Source organism: Gymnoscopelus microlampas (genome assembly GCF_963454915.1).
Source record: "Gymnoscopelus microlampas genome assembly, chromosome: 6".
Taxonomy (NCBI): Eukaryota; Metazoa; Chordata; class Actinopteri; order Myctophiformes; family Myctophidae; genus Gymnoscopelus; species Gymnoscopelus microlampas.
This window is the reverse complement of record NC_139943.1, coordinates 36754241-36772277: the sequence shown is the minus strand read 5'-3', so window position 1 is coordinate 36772277 and position 18037 is coordinate 36754241.

The following is an 18037-nucleotide window of genomic DNA, read 5'->3' as shown; positions in this document are numbered from 1 at the left end:
AAAAAATGCTGGTGATGAAAAATGACGAAAAATGCTGGTGACGAAAAAATGCTGGTGACGAAAAATGCTGGTGACGAAAAATGACGAAAAATGCTGGTGACGAAAAATGACGAAAAATGCTGGTGACGAAAAAATGCTGGTGACGAAAAATGCTGGTGACGAAAAAATGCTGGTGACGAAAAATTACGAAAAAATGCTGGTGACGAAAAATGACAAAAAATGCTGGTGACGAAAAATGCTGGTGACGAAAAATGCTGGTGACGAAAAAATGCTGGTGACGAAAAATGCTGGTGACGAAAAATGCTGGTGACGAAAAAATGCTGGTGACGAAAAATGACGAAAAATGCTGGTGACGAAAAATGACGAAAAATGCTGGTGACGAAAAATGACGAAAAATGCTGGTGACGAAAAAATGCTGGTGACGAAAAATGCTGGTGACGAAAAATGACGAAAAATGCTGGTGACGAAAAATGCTGGTGACGAAAAATGCTGGTGACGAAAAAATGCTGGTGACGAAAAATTACGAAAAAATGCTGGTGACGAAAAATGACAAAAAATGCTGGTGACGAAAAATGCTGGTGACGAAAAATGCTGGTGACGAAAAAATGCTGGTGACGAAAAATGCTGGTGACGAAAAATGCTGGTGACGAAAAAATGCTGGTGACGAAAAATGACGAAAAATGCTGGTGACGAAAAATGACGAAAAATGCTGGTGACGAAAAATGACGAAAAATGCTGGTGACGAAAAATGCTGGTGACGAAAAATGACGAAAAATGCTGGTGACGAAAAATGACGAAAAATGCTGGTGACGAAAAAATGCTGGTGACGAAAAATGACGAAAAATGCTGGTGACGAAAAATGCTGGTGACGAAAAATGACGAAAAATGCTGGTGACGAAAAATGCTGGTGACGAAAAATGCTGGTGACGAAAAAATGCTGGTGACGAAAAATGCTGGTGACGAAAAATGCTGGTGACGAAAAAATGCTGGTGACGAAAAATGACGAAAAATGCTGGTGACGAAAAATGACGAAAAATGCTGGTGACGAAAAATGACGAAAAATGCTGGTGACGAAAAAATGCTGGTGACGAAAAATGCTGGTGACGAAAAATGACGAAAAATGCTGGTGACGAAAAATGCTGGTGACGAAAAATGCTGGTGACGAAAAAATGCTGGTGACGAAAAATTACGAAAAAATGCTGGTGACGAAAAATGACAAAAAATGCTGGTGACGAAAAATGCTGGTGACGAAAAATGCTGGTGACGAAAAAATGCTGGTAACGAAAAATGACGAAAAATGCTGGTGACGAAAAAATGCTGGTGACGAAAAATGACGAAAAATGCTGGTGACGAAAAATGACGAAAAATGCTGGTGACGAAAAAATGCTGGTGACGAAAAATGACGAAAAATGCTGGTGACGAAAAATGACGAAAAATGCTGGTGACGAAAAATGACGAAAAATGCTGGTGACGAAAAAATGCTGGTGACGAAAAATGCTGGTGACGAAAAATGACGAAAAATGTTGGTGACGAAAAATGACGAAAAATGCTGGTGACGAAAAATGACGAAAAATGCTGGTGACGAAAAAATGCTGGTGACGAAAAATGACGAAAAATGCTGGTGACGAAAAATGACGAAAAATGCTGGTGACGAAAAAATGCTGGTGACGAAAAATGACGAAAAATGCTGGTGACGAAAAATTACGAAAAATGCTGGTGACGAAAAATGACGAAAAAATGCTGGTGACGAAAAATGACGAAAAATGCTGGTGACGAAAAATGACGAAAAATGCTGGTGACGAAAAAATGCTGGTGACGAAAAATGACGAAAAATGCTGGTGGCGAAAAAATGCTGGTGACGAAAAATTACGAAAAAATGCTGGTGACGAAAAATGACAAAAAATGCTGGTGACGAAAAATGCTGGTGACGAAAAATGCTGGTGACGAAAAAATGCTGGTGACGAAAAATGCTGGTGACGAAAAAATGCTGGTGACGAAAAATGACGAAAAATGCTGGTGACGAAAAATGACGAAAAATGCTGGTGACGAAAAAATGCTGGTGACGAAAAATGACGAAAAATGCTGGTGACGAAAAATGACGAAAAATGCTGGTGACGAAAAATGACGAAAAATGCTGGTGACGAAAAAATGCTGGTGACGAAAAATGACGAAAAATGCTGGTGACGAAAAATGACGAAAAATGCTGGTGACGAAAAAATGCTGGTGACGAAATATGCTGGTGACGAAAAATGACAAAACGCTGGTGACGAAAAAAGGCTGGTGACGAAAAATGCTGGTGACGAAAAATGCTGGTGACGAAAAAATGCTGGTGATGAAAAATGACGAAAAATGCTGGTGACGAAAAATGACGAAAAATGCTGGTGACGAAAAAATGCTGGTGACGAAAAATGCTGGTGACGAAAAATGACGAAAAATGCTGGTGACGAAAAATGACGAAAAATGCTGGTGACGAAAAAATGCTGGTGACGAAAAATGCTGGTGACGAAAAAATGCTGGTGACGAAAAATTACGAAAAAATGCTGGTGACGAAAAATGACAAAAAATGCTGGTGACGAAAAATGCTGGTGACGAAAAATGCTGGTGACGAAAAAATGCTGGTGACGAAAAATGCTGGTGACGAAAAATGCTGGTGACGAAAAAATGCTGGTGACGAAAAATGACGAAAAATGCTGGTGACGAAAAATGACAAAAAATGCTGGTGACGAAAAATGACGAAAAATGCTGGTGACGAAAAAATGCTGGTGACAAAAAATGCTGGTGACGAAAAATGACGAAAAATGCTGGTGACGAAAAAATGCTGGTGACGAAAAATGACGAAAAATGCTGGTGACGAAAAATGCTGGTGACGAAAAATGACGAAAAATGACGAAAAATGACGAAAAATGACGAAAAATGCTGGTGACGAAGAAATGCTGGTGACGAAAAATGACGAAAAATGCTGGTGACGAAAAAATGCTGGTGACGAAAAATGACGAAAAATGCTGGTGACGAAAAAATGCTGGTGACGAAAAATGACGAAAAATGCTGGTGACGAAAAAATGCTGGTGACGAACAATGACGAAAAATGCTGGTGACGAAAAATGACGAAAAATGCTGGTGACGAAAAAATGCTGGTGACGAAAAATGACGAAAAATGCTGGTGACGAAAAATGACGAAAAATGCTGGTGACGAAAAATGACGAAAAATGCTGGTGACGAAAAATGACGAAAAATGCTGGTGACGAAAAAATGCTGGTGACGAAAAATGACGAAAAATGCTGGTGACGAAAAATGACGAAAAATGCTGGTGACGAAAAAATGCTGGTGACGAAAAATGACGAAAAATGCTGGTGACGAAGAAATGCTGGTGACGAAAAATGACGAAAAATGCTGGTGACGAAAAATGACGAAAAATGCTGGTGACGAAAAATGACGAAAAATGCTGGTGACGAAAAAATGCTGGTGACGAAAAATGACGAAAAAATGCTGGTGACGAAAAATGACGAAAAATGCTGGTGACGAAAAAATGCTGGTGACGAAAAATGACGAAAAATGCTGGTGGCGAAAAATGACGAAAAATGCTGGTGACGAAAAATGCTGGTGACGAAAAATGACGAAAAATGCTGGTGACGAAAAAATGCTGGTGACGAAAAATGACGAAAAATGCTGGTGACGAAAAATGACGAAAAATGCTGGTGACGAAAAAATGCTGGTGACGAAAAATGACGAAAAATGCTGGTGACGAAAAATGACGAAAAATGCTGGTGACGAAAAAATGCTGGTGACGAAAAATGACGAAAAAATGCTGGTGACGAAAAATGACGAAAAATGCTGGTGACGAAAAAATGCTGGTGACGAAAAATGACGAAAAATGCTGGTGACGAAAAAATGCTGGTGACGAAAAATGCTGGTGACGAAAAATGCTGGTGACGAAAAAATGCTGGTGACGAAAAATGACGAAAAATGCTGGTGACGAAAAATGACAAAAAATGCTGGTGACGAAAAATGACGAAAAATGCTGGTGACGAAAAAATGCTGGTGACAAAAAATGCTGGTGACGAAAAATGACGAAAAATGCTGGTGACGAAAAAATGCTGGTGACGAAAAATGACGAAAAATGCTGGTGACGAAAAATGCTGGTGACGAAAAATGACGAAAAATGACGAAAAATGACGAAAAATGACGAAAAATGCTGGTGACGAAGAAATGCTGGTGACGAAAAATGACGAAAAATGCTGGTGACGAAAAAATGCTGGTGACGAAAAATGACGAAAAATGCTGGTGACGAAAAAATGCTGGTGACGAAAAATGACGAAAAATGCTGGTGACGAAAAAATGCTGGTGACGAAAAATGACGAAAAATGCTGGTGACGAAAAATGACGAAAAATGCTGGTGACGAAAAAATGCTGGTGACGAAAAATGACGAAAAATGCTGGTGACGAAAAATGACGAAAAATGCTGGTGACGAAAAATGACGAAAAATGCTGGTGACGAAAAATGACGAAAAATGCTGGTGACGAAAAAATGCTGGTGACGAAAAATGACGAAAAATGCTGGTGACGAAAAATGACGAAAAATGCTGGTGACGAAAAAATGCTGGTGACGAAAAATGACGAAAAATGCTGGTGACGAAGAAATGCTGGTGACGAAAAATGACGAAAAATGCTGGTGACGAAAAATGACGAAAAATGCTGGTGACGAAAAATGACGAAAAATGCTGGTGACGAAAAAATGCTGGTGACGAAAAATGACGAAAAAATGCTGGTGACGAAAAATGACGAAAAATGCTGGTGACGAAAAAATGCTGGTGACGAAAAATGACGAAAAATGCTGGTGGCGAAAAATGACGAAAAATGCTGGTGACGAAAAATGCTGGTGACGAAAAATGACGAAAAATGCTGGTGACGAAAAAATGCTGGTGACGAAAAATGACGAAAAATGCTGGTGACGAAAAATGACGAAAAATGCTGGTGACGAAAAAATGCTGGTGACGAAAAATGACGAAAAATGCTGGTGACGAAAAAATGCTGGTGACGAAAAAATGCTGGTGACGAAAAATGACGAAAAATGCTGGTGACGAAAAATGACGAAAAATGCTGGTGACGAAAAAATGCTGGTGACGAAAAATGCTGGTGACGAAAAATGACGAAAAATGCTGGTGACGAAAAATGACGAAAAATGCTGGTGACGAAAAATGACGAAAAATGCTGGTGACGAAAAATGCTGGTGACGAAAAATGACGAAAAATGCTGGTGACGAAAAATGCTGGTGACGAAAAATGCTGGTGACGAAAAAATGCTGGTGACGAAAAATGACGAAAAATGTTGGTGACGAAAAATGACGAAAAATGCTGGTGACGAAAAAATGCTGGTGACGAAAAATTACGAAAAATGCTGGTGACGAAAAATGACGAAAAATGCTGGTGACGAAAAAATGCTGGTGACGAAAAATGACGAAAAATGCTGGTGACGAAAAAATGCTGGTGACGAAAAATTACGAAAAATGCTGGTAACGAAAAATGACGAAAAATGCTGGTGACGAAAAAATGCTGGTGACGAAAAATGACGAAAAATGCTGGTGACGAAAAAATGCTGGTGACGAAAAATGACGAAAAAGTGCTGGTGACGAAAAATGACGAAAAATGCTGGTGACGAAAAAATGCTGGTGACGAAAAAATGCTGGTGACGAAAAAATGCTGGTGACGAAAAATGACGAAAAATACTGGTGACGAAAAATGACGAAAAAAGCTGGTGACGAAAAAATGCTGGTGACAAAAAATGCTGGTGACGAAAAATGACGAAAAATGCTGGTGACGAAAAATGCTGGTGACGAAAAAATGCTGGTGACGAAAAATGACGAAAAATGCTGGTGACGAAAAATGCTGGTGACGAAAAAATGCTGGTGACGAAAAAATGCTGGTGACGAAAAATGACGAAAAATGCTGGTGACGAAAAATGCTGGTGACGAAAAATGACGAAAAATGCTGGTGACGAAAAATGACGAAAAATGCTGGTGACGAAAAATGCTGGTGACGAAAAAATGCTGGTGACGAAAAATGACGAAAAATGCTGGTGACGAAAAATGACGAAAAATGCTGGTGACGAAAAAATGCTGGTGACGAAAAATGACGAAAAATGCTGGTGACGAAAAATGACGAAAAATGCTGGTGACGAAAGTTGACGAAAAATGCTGGTGACGAAAAAATGCTGGTGACGAAAAATGACGAAAAATGCTGGTGACGAAAAATGACGAAAAATGCTGGTGACGAAAAATGCTGGTGATGAAAAATGACGAAAAATGCTGGTGACGAAAAATGACGAAAAATGCTGGTGACGAAAAATGACGAAAAATGCTGGTGACGAAAAAATGCTGGTGACGAAAAATGCTGGTGACGAAAAATGCTGGTGACGAAAAATGCTGGTGACGAAAAATGACGAAAAATGCTGGTGACGAAAAAATGCTGGTGACGAAAAATTACGAAAAATGCTGGTGACGAAAAATGACGAAAAATGCTGGTGACGAAAAAATGCTGGTGACGAAAAATGACGAAAAATGCTGGTGACGAAAAAATGCTGGTGACGAAAAATTACGAAAAATGCTGGTGACAAAAAATGACGAAAAATGCTGGTGACGAAAAATGACGAAAAATGCTGGTGACGAAAAATGCTGGTGACGAAAAAATGCTGGTGACGAAAAATGACGAAAAATGCTGGTGACGAAAAATGCTGGTGACGAAAAAATGCTGGTGACGAAAAATGACGAAAAATGCTGGTGACGAAAAATGACGAAAAATGCTGGTGACGAAAAAATGCTGGTGACGAAAAATGACGAAAAATGCTGGTGACGAAAAAATGCTGGTGACGAAAAATGACGAAAAATGCTGGTGACGAAAAATGACGAAAAATGACGAAAAATGCTGGTGACGAAAAATGACGAAAAATGCTGGTGACGAAAAAATGCTGGTGACGAAAAATGACGAAAAATGCTGGTGACGAAAAATGCTGGTGACGAAAAAATGCTGGTGACGAAAAATGACGAAAAATGCTGGTGACGAAAAATGACGAAAAATGACGAAAAATGCTGGTGACGAAAAAATGCTGGTGACGAAAAATGCTGGTGACGAAAAATGACGAAAAATGCTGGTGACGAAAAATGACGAAAAATGCTGGTGACGAAAAATGACGAAAAATGCTGGTGACGAAAAATGACGAAAAATGCTGGTGACGAAAAATGACGAAAAATGCTGGTGACGAAAAAATGCTGGTGACGAAAAATGCTGGTGACGAAAAATGCTGGTGACGAAAAATGACGAAAAATGCTGGTGACGAAAAAATGCTGGTGACGAAAAATGACGAAAAATGCTGGTGACGAAAAAATGCTGGTGACGAAAAATGACGAAAAATGCTGGTGACGAAAAATGACGAAAAATGCTGGTGACTAAAAAATGCTGGTGACAAAAAATGACGAAAAATGCTGGTGACGAAAAATGACGAAAAATGCTGGTGACGAAAAATGCTGGTGACGAAAAATGCTGGTGACGAAAAATGCTGGTGACGAAAAATGCTGGTGACGAAAAAATGCTGGTGACGAAAAATTACGAAAAATGCTGGTGACGAAAAATGACGAAAAATGCTGGTGACGAAAAATGACGAAAAATGCTGGTGACGAAAAAATGCTGGTGACGAAAAATGACGAAAAATGCTGGTAACGAAAAATGACGAAAAATGCTGGTGACGAAAAAATGCTGGTGACGAAAAATGACGAAAAATGCTGGTGACGAAAAAATGCTGGTGACGAAAAAGTGCTGGTGACGAAAAATGACGAAAAATGCTGGTGACGAAAAAATGCTGGTGACGAAAAAATGCTGGTGACGAAAAAATGCTGGTGACGAAAAATGACGAAAAATGCTGGTGACGAAAAATGACGAAAAATGCTGGTGACGAAAAAATGCTGGTGACAAAAAATGCTGGTGACGAAAAATGACGAAAAATGCTGGTGACGAAAAATGCTGGTGACGAAAAAATGCTGGTGACGAAAAAATGCTGGTGACGAAAAATGACGAAAAATGCTGGTGACGAAAAATGCTGGTGACGAAAAAATGCTGGTGACGAAAAAATGCTGGTGACGAAAAATGACGAAAAATGCTGGTGACGAAAAATGCTGGTGACGAAAAATGACGAAAAATGCTGGTGACGAAAAATGCTGGTGACGAAAAATGCTGGTGACGAAAAATGACGAAAAATGCTGGTGACGAAAAATGCTGGTGACGAAAAAATGCTGGTGACGAAAAATGCTGGTGACGAAAAATGACGAAAAATGCTGGTGACGAAAAAATGCTGGTGACGAAAAATGACGAAAAATGCTGGTGACGAAAAATGACGAAAAATGCTGGTTTCAGGCAATTTAAAGTTTATTGGTAGTGCCTTTTTTTTGGGTCCCTAACATTCATCGAGCTCTGGACTTAGTAATTTTTTTTCCGTTTCGGTAGTGACACAATGGTGTCACTACCGAAACGAAAAAAAAAAAAATCCCCAAAAAACCTGTTAGGAGTACGTTTCAGGCAATTTAAAGTTGATTGGTAGTGACTTTTTTTTTGTCCCTAACATTCATCGAGCTCTGGACTTAGTAATTTTTTTCCCGTTTCGGTAGTGACACAATGGCGTCACTACCGAAACAAAAAAAAAAATGTTCCCCCAAAAACCTGTTAGGAGTACGTTTCAGGCAATTTAAAGTTGATTGGTAGTGACTTTTTTTTTGGTCCCTAACATTCATCGAGCTCTGGACTTGGTAATTTTTTTTTCGTTTCGGTAGTGACACCATTGTGTCACTACCGAAACAAAGTTAAATCCGAAAAAATCACTAAGTGTGGAGGCCAAAATTGTTCCCCCAAAAACCTGTTAGGAGTACGTTTCAGGCAATTTAAGGTTGATTGGTAGTGACTTTTTTTTGGTCCCTAACATTCATCGAGCTCTGGACTTAGTAATTTTTTTTCCGTTTAGGAGTACGTTTCAGGCAATTTAAAGTTTAAATTGGTGACGAAAAAATGCTGTTGACGAAAAATGACGAAAAATGCTGGTGACGAAAAATGACGAAAAATGCTGGTGACGAAAAAATGCTGGTGACGAAAAATTACGAAAAATGCTGGTAACGAAAAATGACGAAAAATGCTGGTGACGAAAAATGCTGGTGACGAAAAATGACGAAAAATGCTGGTGACGAAAAATGCTGGTGACGAAAAATGCTGGTGACGAAAAAATGCTGGTGACGAAAAATGACGAAAAATGTTGGTGACGAAAAATGACGAAAAATGCTGGTGACGAAAAAATGCTGGTGACGAAAAATTACGAAAAATGCTGGTGACGAAAAATGACGAAAAATGCTGGTGACGAAAAAATGCTGGTGACGAAAAATGCTGGTGACGAAAAAATGCTGGTGACGAAAAATGACGAAAAATGCTGGTGACGAAAAATGACGAAAAATGCTGGTGACGAAAAAATGCTGGTGACGAAAAATGACGAAAAATGCTGGTGACGAAAAAATGCTGGTGACGAAAAATGACGAAAAATGCTGGTGACGAAAAATGACGAAAAATGCTGGTAACGAAAAAATGCTGGTGACGAAAAAATGCTGGTGACGAAAAATGACGAAAAATGCTGGTGACGAAAAATGACGAAAAATGCTGGTGACGAAAAAATGCTGGTGACAAAAAATGCTGGTGACGAAAAATGACGAAAAATGCTGGTGACGAAAAATGCTGGTGACGAAAAAATGCTGGTGACGAAAAAATGCTGGTGACGAAAAATGACGAAAAATGCTGGTGACGAAAAATGCTGGTGACGAAAAATGACGAAAAATGCTGGTGACGAAGAATGACGAAAAATGCTGGTGACGAAAAATGCTGGTGACAAAAAATGCTGGTGACGAAAAATGACGAAAAATGCTGGTGACGAAAAATGCTGGTGACGAAAAAATGCTGGTGACGAAAAAATGCTGGTGACGAAAAATGACGAAAAATGCTGGTGACGAAAAATGCTGGTGACGAAAAATGACGAAAAATGCTGGTGATGAAAAAATGCTGGTGACGAAAAATGCTGGTGACGAAAAATGACGAAAAATGCTGGTGACGAAAAAATGCTGGTGACGAAAAATGACGAAAAATGCTGGTGACGAAAAATGACGAAAAATGCTGGTTTCAGGCAATTTAAAGTTTATTGGTAGTGCCTTTTTTTTGGGTCCCTAACATTCATCGAGCTCTGGACTTAGTAATTTTTTTTCCGTTTCGGTAGTGACACAATGGTGTCACTACCGAAACGAAAAAAAAAAAAATCCCCAAAAAACCTGTTAGGAGTACGTTTCAGGCAATTTAAAGTTGATTGGTAGTGACTTTTTTTTTGTCCCTAACATTCATCGAGCTCTGGACTTAGTAATTTTTTTCCCGTTTCGGTAGTGACACAATGGCGTCACTACCGAAACAAAAAAAAAATTGTTCCCCCAAAAACCTGTTAGGAGTACGTTTCAGGCAATTTAAAGTTGATTGGTAGTGACTTTTTTTTGGGTCCCTAACATTCATCGAGCTCTGGACTTAGTAATTTTTTTTTCGTTTCGGTAGTGACACCATTGTGTCACTACCGAAACAAAGTTAAATCCGAAAAAATCACTAAGTGTGGAGGCCAAAATTGTTCCCCCAAAAACCTGTTAGGAGTACGTTTCAGGCAATTTAAGGTTGATTGGTAGTGACTTTTTTTTGGTCCCTAACATTCATCGAGCTCTGGACTTAGTAATTTTTTTTCCGTTTAGGAGTACGTTTCAGGCAATTTAAAGTTTATTGGTAGTGCCTTTTTTTTTGGTCCCTAACATTCATCGAGCTCTGGACTTCGTAATTTTTTTTTCGTTTCGGTAGTGACACCATTGTGTCACTACCGAAACGAAGTTAAATCTGAAAAAATCACTAAGTGTGGAGGCCAAAATTGTTCCCCCAAAAACCTGTTAGGAGTACGTTTCAGGCAATTTAAAGTTGATTGGTAGTGACTTTTTTTTTGTCCCTAACATTCATCGAGCTCTGGACTTAGTAATTTTTTTCCCGTTTCGGTAGTGACACAATGGCGTCACTACCGAAACAAAAAAAAAATTGTTCCCCCAAAAACCTGTTAGGAGTACGTTTCAGGCAATTTAAAGTTGATTGGTAGTGACTTTTTTTTGGGTCCCTAACATTCATCGAGCTCTGGACTTAGTAATTTTTTTTTCGTTTCGGTAGTGACACCATTGTGTCACTACCGAAACAAAGTTAAATCCGAAAAAATCACTAAGTGTGGAGGCCAAAATTGTTCCCCCAAAAACCTGTTAGGAGTACGTTTCAGGCAATTTAAGGTTGATTGGTAGTGACTTTTTTTTGGTCCCTAACATTCATCGAGCTCTGGACTTAGTAATTTTTTTTCCGTTTAGGAGTACGTTTCAGGCAATTTAAAGTTTATTGGTAGTGCCTTTTTTTTTGGTCCCTAACATTCATCGAGCTCTGGACTTCGTAATTTTTTTTTCGTTTCGGTAGTGACACCATTGTGTCACTACCGAAACGAAGTTAAATCTGAAAAAATCACTAAGTGTGGAGGCCAAAATTGTTCCCCCAAAAACCTGTTAGGAGTACGTTTCAGGCAATTTAAAGTTGATTGGTAGTGACTTTTTTTTTGGTCCCTAACATTCATCGAGCTCTGGACTTAGTAATTTTTTTTCCCGTTTCGGTAGTGACACAATGGTGTCACTACCGAAACGAAAAAAAAATTGTTCCCCCAAAAACCTGTTAGGAGTACGTTTCAGGCAATTTAAAGTCGATTGGTAGTGACTCTTTTTTTGGTCCCTAACATTCATCGAGCTCTGGACTTAGTAATTTTTTTTCCGTTTCGGTAGTGACACAATGGTGTCACTACCGAAACGAAAAAAATAATTGTTCCCCCAAAAACCTGTTAGGAGTACGTTTCAGGCAATTTAAAGTTGATTGGTAGTGACTTTTTTTTTGGTCCCTAACATTCATCGAGCTCTGGACTTAGTAATTTTTTTTCCGTTTCGGTAGTGACACGATGGTGTCACTACCGAAACGAAAAAAAAAATTGTTCCCCCAAAAACCTGTTATAGTGGAGCGGCTAAATGCTTTTTTCTGGCAGAATCTTTCAGTTGATGATAAAAGCGTGAAAATTGGCATGAGCAGTCTCCATGGGTCACTTGACAAGAATATTGTCTGAGCCATTTGTAATTTCAAGATGGCGGCCATTTTTCAAGATGGCCGATACCTTAGTGGGCAGTTAAGTGATATGATGGTTTATTTGGTGATACAAGCATGAAAATTGGCATGAGCAGTCTCTGTGGGTCACTTGACAATAAGCCACCCACAGCTACTTGAAATTTCAAGATGGTGGCCATTTTTCAAGATGGCCGACACTTTAGTGGAGCATTTAAGTTATATAATGGTTCATTTGGTGATACAAGTATGAAAATTGGCATGAGCAGTCTCTGTGGGTCATTTGACAATAAGTCACCCACAGCTACTTGAAATTTCAAAATGGCGGCCATTTTTCAAGATGGCCACCACCTTAGTGGAGCAGTTAAGCTTAAGAAATCATTTAGTTGGTGATACAAGCATGAAAATTGCCATGAGCCGTCTCAAAAGGTCATTTGACAAGAAACCGCCCACAGCCACTTGAAATTTCAAGATGTCTGCCGTGCGCCATGTGGATCCTTAAATGATACCTTTTCTCATAGAAATGTATTGGGTTCCTCAAAAAGCTCTGTCAAGAGAGGTTGTTTGACTGTGTTTTGTCTGACTCCTCGCCCACAAGCTGTCCAGTTTGGTAAAACCTGTCAGGAGTTGCCTCCCACCGGCATAGCTCTCAGTGTTCACTGAGGTAGGCTTACACAAGCTCCCTTACCACGACAAGGTAACAGTCACAAGGGAGGATAATATATATCTTTTTTTTTTTAAACTAACAGCCATTACATGTGTCAAATAGATACTAAGGGGTGGGGAAACAAAAAATAAGATGAAATATAGCTGCAAGCAGCGATAATACGGGGCCAGTGAATAGAGAGAGAGAGACATGGAAATGGAATAGATTGAAGAGAGAGAGAGTGACATGGAAACAATAGATTGATGAGAGAGAGAGATGGAAACATAATGGTTTGATTGGACATCTCAACCTATTGCCATTAACAGGATTCGAACTCTCAACCTTCAGACTAATAGGCTGCAACACTACCTATAGTGCTATAGTTTTGTCCAGGCTGATATTGTCTGTTGAAGATCATAAACTCTTGCCTTATTTCATGAACCAAGCCCCTGTTTCACTAACACTAAGATCACTCGTTCACAAACCATTTACCAATGAAGAAATTGTACCAAACCATGAAAAGTTGTGAAATTGTAGATCAGCTATTTTCAGAATGAAGTATGTAATACGTTGAAAAAACGTACTCTCAAATAAGCATTTCAGGTTATCTTTACCATTTGCACATGTATTCATTGATACAGTCATGTTGTTTGCAATTCAACTTAAATTAAGTCTGCATCAAGTGAGGCTTGAACTGGCGACCTTGAGATTGTGAGGCATTCATTTAAGGGAGACGCCATTGGCCCAAAGCATTTCAGGTTATCTTTACCATTTGCACATGTATTCATTGATAGTCATGTTGTTTGCAATTCAACTTAAATTAAGTCTGCATCAAGTGAGGCTTGAACTGGCGACCCTGAGATTGTGAGGCCTTCATTTAAGGGAGACGCCATTGGCCCAACAGATAAGTAACTGTGAAAAAGGAGATCACACACATGATACAGTTTCACGCAAATAGCTGAAAAATCCTGGGTTTAAGTGTTTTTCAAACTGCTCAAAATTGCGGACAATCTAAGGGCGGAGCTTACTGGTCAAAGAGATAGATGTGTTCCTCATGAGTCAAGGCACATGTGTAAGCAAGTTTCACGACTTTCGGCCAAACGAGGCATGACTTATGCCTGTTTAAAGTCTGCCTTTTCAAAAAAAAAATGTGGCCCCTTTTGGCCAATTGGAGTGAGATTGGTTTCAGTGATATTTGGAATGACCCTGTACATTTCTGCCAAGTTTCAAAGAAATGTGAGTCTGCATGTATGTTTTAGGCACAGATGAATAATTTTCATAAAACTGTAATAGTTAAAATCTATCTCCTCCTGGGATTTTTGAGCAATCTGCACGAAACATTTTACACATGAACTTTGGACCACTGCCTACAAAAATTTCCAACGGATTTTCCATAAGTGAAAAAATGCAGAAGTTAGGAGCCAATGACTGTTTTTCATATAATTCAAAATGGTGGGCGATCTAAAGGTCAGAGGTCAAAAGTCAGACCACGAAAGTTGTCGGGCATGAAGAGACGCATGTGTGTATCGAAGTTTCATGGTTGTAGGTCAAACAGGGCATGAGTTGTACCTGTTCAAAGTTGGCACTTTCAATTGAGTGCTATAGCGCCACCCTTTGACGAATGAGTGTGAGAATTATTTCTTGGTAGTTTTTCATGAGCATCTACCATATGGCCGAGTTTCGTAAAAAGCGTATGCACGGTTAAGCCAGAACTGGCAAAAACAAGTATTTTTCAAACTGCTCAAAATTGCGGAAAATCTAAGGGCGGAGCTTAATGGTCAAATCGATACGTGTGTTCCTCATGAGTCAAGGCACATGTGTAAGCAAGTTTCACGACTTTCGGCCAAACGAGGCATGACTTATGCCTGTTTAAAGTCTGCCTTTTCAAAAAATTGCTATAGCGCCCCCTTTTGGCCAATTGGAGTAAGATTGGTTTCAGTGATATTTGGAATGACCCTGTACATTTCTGCAAAGTTTCAAAGAAATGTGAGTCTGCATGTATGTTTTAGGCACAGATGAATAATTTTCATAAAACTGTAATAGTTAAAATCTATCTCCTCCTGGGATTTTTGAGCAATCTGCACGAAACGTTTCGTACTTGAACTTTGGACCACTTTCTACAAAAATTTCCAACGGATTTTCCATAAGTGAAAAAATGCAGAAGTTAGGAGCCAATGACTGTTTTTCATATAATTCAAAATGGTGGGAGATCTAAAGGTCAGAGGTCAAAAGTCAGAGTGTGAAAGTTGTTAAGCATGAGGAGACGCATATATGTATCCAAGTTTCATGGCTGTAGGTCAAACAGGGCATGAATTGTACCTGGTCAAAGTTGGCATTTTCAATTGAGTGCTATAGCGCCACCTTTGGACGAAAGATTGTGAGAATTATTTTTTGATCGTTTTTCATGACCATCTACCATATGGCCGAGTTTCGTAAAAACCGACAGCGCGGTTCAGCCAGAACTGCGAAAAGTGGCAGAAGAAGAAGTGACAGAATAATGCGAATAACAATACGTGTCCAGAGCAGAGCTCTGGCCCCGTAATAAATTAACACAGTTGTGGTGCTGATAAGCACAGTTGTGGTGCTGAACGGACAGTGCTCCAAAATTATGAGCAATGGCTAACACTGAATGGCAATAGCCACGGAACCATGACAAACTATACTAAGGAACTAAACTGAAAATGTGCTTCACTGTTAGATATGGCAGTGGAAGGTAGTGGAAGCAATGTTACAAAGTAACAACTGAAAAGTACACAGTAATAGACTAGATACAAAGTAAAACATGATGCGCCGATGTGGCGAGGGGAAGCCGAGCCATAGGCCTACCCTTGAAAACACAGAGGACAACGGGGAATAACTCTGGCAAAATAAACATGCAAATATAGGTTCTAACAGGGGCAATTACATAGGCATGTGAAACTGGGTCCATATCTGAAGCACTTACACCTTCCAGTACATGCCTTGGTGCACCCACAATTGGTCAACTCCCAACAACTCTCCGCAATAGGTGGAAGTGGAGTCCAGAAGACTTTCCACTTCTCGTCCTGTTCCACCCATCCCCAGTCAGATGGGCTCGGCATTTGTGGAGGTCGCTTCAATGCCTGTCCCCACACGTATCCAGCCTCATAAGAAGCACGTTTGGCATGCTCTTTGAGTGCTGCTTGAGTTGGCAGGATCAAGTCATATCGTCTTTGCTTTCTGGCAAAGAGATCAAGCCTGGCCTCGTTCACAGTTGTGACATCACTGGACCGGTCATACATTAGATCTTCTTAGTCTCTTGACATGGATATCTTTGGTATCTTCAGTGTCTTCAGCAGATGTAGATGCTCTCTTTTGGGCCTTCTGTTTCTTGTCAATGTGCTTTCTATGCCATCACCTTCATCTAGTCTGGTTGGACTAAGTAAGATAGGCAGAGCATTGATCTTATGAAATAATGGAACATTTCTTGCAATGGTATCATGCTCTCTGTTGAATAAACTTGGCTGAATGAGTTTTTCCTTGGTGACCTGCTGACAAATGAAACATCTGTCCCAGTTAGTTTTCACAACTGTTATGATGGCTTCTGCCATGTCTGCAGCATAGGCAGAGGCAGAGGGTTTATCCTTTTACCACCTTTTACCAAGCACTTTGATGTATGGGATACAACTAAGTTTGTGCCTTAACCCAACACTTAGTCCGATCGTTCATCCAATGCCATTTAAATCCCATGCGATCTGTACACCATCCAGTTAATTAAAACCCCATTAACCTTGGCTAGGCTCTCCCGCGCTGGCACAACCTGTCAATTCAGGTGCGGCTATCTAACTGTTTTGGGGTAAATTAGACAGCATTTGGGATACTAACTTTCAATTAGCTGACATTGAACCCCACTCTGAGGTTTAACAGCAGTGATATATCACCAGTGTGCCCTGGTAGTGCAGATATTCACTCTTATCTAATCTATCTATGATCAACAAATCAACACAACTGTTTTAGCATAATAATAATAATAATAATCGTCCTTAATGAAAAAAAAAACGTACATTTCTATGAGAAAATGTCTTTTGAGGATCCAGGGGGTGACCATCTTGAAAATAGAAATTTCAAGTGGCTGGGAGTGTTTTCTTGTCAAGCAACCCTTAGAGACTGCTCATGCCAAATGTAATGCTTGTATCACCAAATAAACCATTATATAACTTAATTGCTCCCCTAAAGTGTTGGCCATCTTGAAAAATGGCCGCCATCTTGAAATTTGAAGTAGCTGTGGGTGGCCTATTGTCAAGTGACCCAGAGAGACTGCTCATGCCAATGTTCATGCTTGTATCACCAAATAAACCATTATATAACTTAATTGCTCCACTAAAGTGTTTGCCATCTTGAAAAATGGCCGCCATCTTGAAATTTCAAATAGATGTGGGTGGCCTATTGTCAAGTGACCCACAGAGACTGCTCATGCCAATTTTCATGCTTGTATCACCAAATAAACCATCATATCACTTAACTGCCCACTAAGGTGTCGGCCATCTTGAAAAATGGCCGCCATCTTGAAATTACAAATGGCTCAGACAATATTCTTGTCAAGTGACCCATGGAGACTGCTCACGCCAATTTTCACGCTTTTATCATAAATTGAAAGATCGTAGCACTTAGCTGCTCCGCTATTAGGAGTACGTTTCAGGCAATTTAAAGTTGATTGGTAGTGCCTTTTTTTTTGGTCCCTAACATTCATCGAGCTCTGGACTTGGTAATTTTTTTTCCGTTTCGGTAGTGACACAATGGTGTCACTACCGAAACGAAAAAAAAATTGTTCCCCCAAAAACCTGTTAGGAGTACGTTTCAGGCAATTTAAAGTTGATAGGTAATGCCTTTTTTTTTGGTCCCTAACATTCATCGAGCTCTGGCCTTAGTATTTTTTTTTCCGTTTCGGTAGTGACACAATGGTGTCACTACCGAAACGAAAAAAAATTGTTCCCCCAAAAACCTGTTAGGAGTACGTTTCAGGCAATTTAAAGTTGATTGGTAGTGCCTTTTTTTTTGGTCCCTAACATTCATCGAGCTCTGGACTTAGTAATTTTTTTTCCGTTTCGGTAGTGACACAATGGTGTCACTACCGAAACGAAAAAAAAATTGTTCCCCCAAAAACCTGTTAGGAGTACGTTTCAGGCAATTTAAAGTTGATAGG